Consider the following 7,252-nt stretch of genomic DNA (forward strand, 5'->3'; position numbering starts at 1 on the left):
TGCAGGGAGGCTGTAGCCAGGTGGGGTTGGGGTCTGCTGCCAGGCAACCAGCAACAGAACAAGGGGACAGAGTCTCAAGTTGTGCCAGGGGAGGTCTAGGCTGGATGTTAGGAGGAAGTTGCTGGCAGAGAGAGTGATTGGCATTGGAATGGGCTGCCCAGGGAGGCGGTGGAGTTGCTGTGCCTGGAGGTATTGAAGCAAAGCCTGGCTGGGGCACTTAGTGCCATGGTCTGGTTGCTTGGCCAGGGCTGGGTGCTAGGTTGGCCTGGATGAGCTTGGAGCTCTTTTCCAACCTGGCTGATTCTGTGATTCTTGTGCAGCCTGAAATCACTTCCTCTGGCCCTGTCACTTGACATCAAGGAGAAGAGGCTGAGCCCTTCCTCACTTCTACCTCCTTTCAGGTGGTTGTAGAGGATGAAGTCTACCCTCAGCCTTCTCTTCTCGAGGCTGAACAACCCCAGCTCCTTCAGATTGTCCTCATAGGCCAGGAGCTCCAGGCCCTTCTCCAGCCTCATTGCCCTTCTCTGGACAGGCTCCAGCACCTCAATGTCCTTCCTGCAGTGAGTGGCCCAGAACTGACCACAATACCTGTCCCCACCCAGGAGTTTTCACACACATATACCTATTTCTGGTCCCCATCCTAACAATTTTAGCATAAACACACACCCCCCCTACAGTTTATCTCAACGATACCAACTAACTCCACCAGGCAAAACGAAGCTGTAGCTCCCTCCAGCTAAACTCCAAACTCATTTCACAATCTTCAGATAAAAGCTTAGAAGGCAGAATATTCATTACCAGCCTGGGCTGCACGAGCAGTAATGGAATGGAGCAGATTTGACACGGGGGATGCTGCTACAGAAATTAGCCTGTCAGAAGATTACAGGGAGTAAGTGTTATTGGGGGATAAGGTGTGATGTGTTAATATGAAATTGTCTCACCAGTGGAGGGGGGGGGGGGAAAGAGGGGGAAAAAAAGGAAAGGGGGAAAAAAAAAAAGAGGCTCTGATGAAACTCTGAAACTCACACTTATTAAAAGCCCTGAATATGATATTAAAAGATCTCTGATAAGCCAGTTTACTTCTGTGCTGCAGAGCAAATTGAAAGAACTCTCCAGGAGGGATTGCTTTGAATGGAGCATTACAACAATAAAACAACAACAATAACAACAACAACCAAAAAAGAACCTTTAATAAATGTTGTGAGACTAAAGAAGCCTTGACAATTCCAGACTAATCTCCCCGGGCAGGGCTCATTAACCCCTCATTCCCTTTCTTGTTGCATCAAATCAGGGATTAACTAGAGAGTGTTTCCACGCAAAATAAAGCTCTGCACATCCCAAATTCTCTCTCTGTAGAGATTAAGTCTGCTGCCCTGTGTGACACAAGGCTGGGGTAGGATGGGAAAAGAGGTTCCTAGCAAAATACATATCATAGAATCATAGAATCAACCAGGCTGGAAGAGACCTCCAAGCTCATCCAGGCCAACCCAGTCCTAGCCAATCAACCACACCATGGCACCAAGTGCCCCAGCCAGGCTTTGCTTGAACACCTCCAGGGATGGTTACTCCACCACCTCCCTGGGCAGCCCATTCCAATGCCAATCACTCTCTCTGACAACAACTTCCTCCTAACATCCAGCCTAGACCTCCCCTGGCACAGCTTGAGACTGTGTCCCCTTGTTCTGTTGCTGGTTGCCTGGCAGGAGAGCCACAGTATCACAGTATCATCAGGGTTGGAAGAGACCTCACAGATCATCAAGTCCAACCCTTTACCACAGAGCTCAAGGCTAGACCATGGCACCAAGTGCCACATCCAACCTTGCCTTGAACAGCCCCAGGGACGGCGACTCCACCACCCTGGGGAGCCCAACACCACCTGGCTACAGCCTCCCTTCAGGTAGTTGTAGACAGCAATGAGGTCTGCCCTGAGCCTCCTCTTCTCCAGGCTGCACACCCCCAGCTCCCTCAGCCTCTCTCTATATTATATATACATATATAATATATAAAACAGAAGCACAAAGCTTAAGTGATTTGTCCAAGTCATCAGGCCCAGCAAGAAAAGGCCTTATAAAATCCAGAGACTGCTTTAAAATTTGATTTGTTGCCATCAGACAGCACCAACTAACACTGGCACCCAAGACCTCTTTGTTCTGAAGCCACCAGCTTACATCCATCATGCACCAACCTCCTCATCTGCTCACCAGCTCAAGCCAATGCTGTGAAGCCTGGGACAAAAGGATGTAAGATAGAGCTTGGTGGACTGACCAGGAGCATCAGGAAGAAGATGGATTGAGGAGGCAGCCGTGGAGCAGCTGGGCTGGGTCAAGGAGATGGCAGAGCAGCCGTGGATGGCGCTCGTTAAGTGCAGGCTCAGCAGTAGGTTTTAACCCAGTAAGCCCTGTGTAGCACAGGATCCCAGCAAGGTGGGGATTAGGAGGGACCTCTATCATTTACTCCAACTCCCCTGATAAAGCAGAGTTGCCCAGAGCTAGCTGCCCAGGATCACAATGTCCAGATGGGTTTGGAATCCCTCCAGAGAAAGAGACCCCACACCCTCTCTGGGCAGCCTGCTCCAGGGCTCCTTCACCCTCACAGTAAAGTTTCTCCTCTTGTTGAGATGGAACCTCCTGGGCCCGTTGCCCCTTGTCCTGCCACTGGACATGACTAAAAAGAGCCTGGCCTCATCCTCTTGCTCCCTGCTCTTTAGTTCTTGCTGGGCATTGATCAGATCCCCTCTCAGGCTGCTCTTCTCCAGGCTAAACATCCCCAGGTCCCTCAAAGAGATGTTCCAGTCCCCTCAGTCCCCCTTTGTGGTCTGCTGTTGGACTCCCTCCAGTAGTTTTCTGTCTTTCTGGAATTGGGAAGCCCAGAACCAGGCCCAGTACTCCAAGTTTGGCCTCTCTAAGGCAGAGCAGAGGGGCAGCAGAACCCCCCTCAGCCTGCTGGCCAAACTTTTCTTAGTGCACCCCAGGAGATTGTTGGCCTTCTTGGTCACAAAGGCACATTTCTGGCTCAGGGTGAACTTCTTGTCCACCAGCCCTCTCAGGTCCTTCTCTGCAGAGCTGCTTTCCAGCAGGTCAACCTCTCACCTATACTGGTGCAGAAGGTTGTTTCCCACCAGACAGAGGGCTCTACGCTGCGTACACTGCAGTGAGTGCTGCGTACACTGCAGTGAGTGCTGCGTACACTGCAGTGAGTGCTGCGTACACTGCAGTGAGTGCTGCGTACACTGCAGTGAGTGCTGCGTACACTGCAGTGAGGGGGTCCCTACCCAGTAGATCACTCATGGAGCTCCTGTGGGTGTCACAGGGGCACTGGCCTCATCGTGCTGGGGCTGGGATTCAGCTGGAGCTAGGCCTAGGTCGGAAATGAGAAGATGCTCTCTAATCTCCTGAAGCAGCAGAGCGAGAAATACAATTAGCTTTAAAAGGCTGCTAAGTTCATTGAAATAAAACACGAGCCAGTACAGCAACTAGGAGAGATGGAAGCTCCACTGAGGTCTCCCAGCCTCAGGTCTCCAGTCCCCACAGATGTCTCTCCCACTAACAGCAAGTTGTCATACCCCAGGGCAGCCAAATGACCTCTGGGAAGGGGCTGTACAAGGGGTCTTAAGTCATAGACCCCATTAACCCCTAAAAGAACTTCTAGAAAGGGGTCTATAAAGGGGGTCTGTGTTCCTGTACCCCTTAGATTTCTAAAGAGACCTCTAGGAAAGAGTCCATGAGGAGGGTCTGTAGTCCTAGACCCCTTAGATCCCTAAATGGATTTCTAGGAAGGGGTCTATAAAGTCCTAAATAACCACATGTGCTATTTTCTTAATTCCCATTTTTCCCCCCTTAATAAACCCCAGTGTTGTTTTCACCCCAAGCTCAAGGAAGGAGGTGATGGTGCTCAGCACAGTGGAGGTCAAAGGGGCAGAGGGAGCAGCACCTTTCTTGGGCAGACAGACCACAGCTCCCTCTTTGCCCACTGTAAGCTGCTCCCAGCAGCACAGGGTGTCCCAGAGGAAGCTGATTTTCAAAGCAGGGTCCAAACTGTTGCATCCACTTCAATCCCTGAACCTTTAAGAAGTTTATCCTGCTATCATCAACACCTGGGATCTCCCTCCCACCACATTGCCCTTGCTTCTTGAAATCATTGAACAACAAAAGAATTCATGTTGAAAGACCTTCCAGATCATTGACTCCAACTGCTAACCTTACTCCATCAAGTCCATCACTAAGCCATACCCCCAAAGACCACAGCTACACAACTTTGAACCACCTTCAGGGATGGTGACCCAACCACCTCCTTGGGCAGCCTGTTCCAATGCCTGCCTACCCTTGATTAATCCCTTGCTATTGTACAGCTGGGCTCTAGGCACAGATCTCTCTCTCCTGAGAGATGAAACCTCTTTTGTGGCACCTCTGCCCCTCCAGGCTGGCAATAGGAACTGTGTGTGCCAGCATCCTTCTAGGCAGCTAAAGGAAGGCCCTGCCCTGGGATGAATGGCAGCTCCTCAGGCATTAACACAGCTTCAGAGGTCCCACAAGTGACAGGCTCTGCCCCTGACCCAGCCAAGTAAATGATTCAAAGCTTCCCCAGCCCAGCTGCATTACAACTCACCTCTCTCTGCTCTGGTGAACTCAGCGCAGCTCCAGCTTCGCGTGAAGCAGCAGTGAGCTCACACGGCTCCTGCACTGACTTGTGACATGCAGGTGATGTCATCCTGAGCTGGCTGAGAGCTGTCCTGAAACCAAACTGCTGGGAAAAAAAAAGAGAGAGAACAGTCAGGGAGGCGACTGCTGGAGAGCAGCCCTGTGGAGAGGGACCTGGGAGTGCTGGTAGATAACATCCATGGCACAGCAATGTGCCCTTGTGGCCAAGAAGGCCAATGGGATCCTGGGGTGTATTAGGAGAAGTGTGTCCAGCAGATCAAGGGAGGTTCTCCTCCCCCTCTACTCTGCCCTGGTGAGACCTCATCTTGAATACTGAGTTCAGTTTTGGGCTCCCCAGTTGAAGAGGGACAGGGATCTGCTGGAAATAGTCCAGTGGAGGGTTACAAGGATGATTAGGGGAGTGAAGCACTGCCTGGTGAGGAGAGGCTGAGAGACCTGGGGCTGTTTAGTCTGAAGAAGAGAAGACTGAGAGAGAATTTAATCAATGTTTATAAACACCTGAGGGCTGGGGGTCAGGGTGGGGGGACAGGCTCTGCTCACTGCTCCCTGGGATAGGACAAGGAACAATGGATGGAAGCTGCAGCACAGGAGGTTCCAGCTCAACACAAGGGGGAACTTCTTTACTGTAAGGATCTCTGGCTTCCCAGAGAGGTTGTAGAGTCTTCCTCCCTGGAGATTTTCAAGGCCTGTCTGGATGCATTCTAGATTGTGTGGTCCTGCTCTGGCATGGGGGTTGGACTCTATGATCTCCTTGGGTCCCTTCACTGTGATCCTGTGCTCTTCCCTCTCTGGTTCCAGCCAGTTTCACAGCAGGGGGATGCTTCTCTTCTCCCTTTACAAAGGATTATGCCTTTAATTTCTTCTTTTTTTTAAATACTCTCTCTGAGAACTCTTTTGTGACCTCCAAGCAGTGTAAAAATGCAGCTCAGGGCTGCTGAACAAGGCTGTGGATGCATTGGGGGATTTAGAAGTGAACACAGTGTCGGCACTTAACAAATAATAAATAACTGTCATTAATTATTGATCACAGCCCTGGCTAATCAAGCTTCACCCCTGTGGTTACCACACTATCAACAGACCCCTTTGATACAGCTCAGAATGGCCTTGCAGCATCTGCTTGCTCTGTGCCCACCTCTCCTCCCCTCAGCCCTGGGAGCCTACCAGCTGCTGGGCAGAGTTGTGAGGAGGAGGGAAAAGCTGATCACACACACACACTGCCAGGCCAGCTCCCAGAGGGTGTCTGCACATCCAGAGCATGCAGAGCTGCCAGGGAAGTAGAGCTGCCTGCAGTAGCATTCTAGGCAGTGGTAGGGCTGTAGTAGGGTGAGAAAGCTTGGAGTTCAGGGTTATAATGGGGTAGGGAAAGTCTGGAATTACAGTGGATGGCCAGGCTGGATGGGGCTCTGCCCAGCCTGATCTAGGGTAAGGTGTCCCTGGCCATGGCAGAAGGGTTGGAACTAGAGGATCCTTGTGGTCCCTTCCCACCCTGACTAATTCTATGAGACTACGATTCTATGTCTGGAACTACAGTGGGTGGCCAGGGCTGCACTTGGGGTAGGGCAGTCTGGAACTACAGTGGGTGGCCAGGGCTGCACCTGGGGTAGGGCAGTCTGGAACTACAGTGGGTGGCCAGGGCTGCACCTGGGGTAGGGCAGTCTGGAACTACAGTGGGTGGCCAGGGCTGCACCTGGGGTAGGGCAGTCTGGAACTACAGTGGGTGGCCAGGGCTGCACTTGGGGTAGGGCAGTCTGGAACTACAGTGGGTGGCCAGGGCTGCACTTGGGGTAGGGCAGTCTGGAACTACAGTGGGTGGCCAGGGCTGCACCTGGGGTAGGGCAGTCTGGAACTACAGTGGGTGGCCAGGGCTGCACCTGGGGTAGGGCAGTCTGGAACTACAGTGGGTGGCCAGGGCTGTACCTGGGGTAGGGCAGTCTGGAACTACAATGGGTGGCCAGGGCTGTACCTGGGGTGGGGCAGTCTGGAATTACAGCAGGTAGTCTGCACTGCTGGGCTGAGCACCAAGCCAGTGCCAGGTTCAGCTATGCTGGGTTGTTTTAGTTGTGCAGTCTGGCCCCATAAGAGCATCCCCATGAGCTTGAGGATGCACAGCCCAGACTTTGCAAGACTCTGCTCCAAAGCTAGATCCCATGACAGAGCTTCAGCCTCAGCCACAGCAGCCACCACACTGGGTTTGCATCAGAGCAGCTCTCCAAACTAGGCTTGGGTTCCCTCCTGCAGCCCTAAGTCACCACTTGCTCTCCCACACATCCACAACTGCAGGTCCTGCTGTAACCAGAAAGCAGGAGAGGACAACATCTTGCTCTGCCATCCCCTGGCCCTATCTCACAAACAGTTCCTGCAAGTGTAATACCAGAACCCCCTGTCTCATGGTTCTGCCAGCAGAGGACTTCCTGCTCCCTTTATGGGGAGGTTAAATCCTGTTATTAAACATCAGCCCTTATGGGGATGTCACCAGCATCTCATGACGAAGCCACTGGCCTGTGCAGACAGCTGGCCCATGTTTGCTTATTTACTATTCATTGTAAATGCCCTGGATTGATTTTTCTCATCTTTATCTCTCCGTGGCTGGAGGA

Source organism: Pogoniulus pusillus, chromosome 29 (genome assembly GCF_015220805.1).
Source record: "Pogoniulus pusillus isolate bPogPus1 chromosome 29, bPogPus1.pri, whole genome shotgun sequence".
NCBI classification, from domain to species: Eukaryota; Metazoa; Chordata; class Aves; order Piciformes; family Lybiidae; genus Pogoniulus; species Pogoniulus pusillus.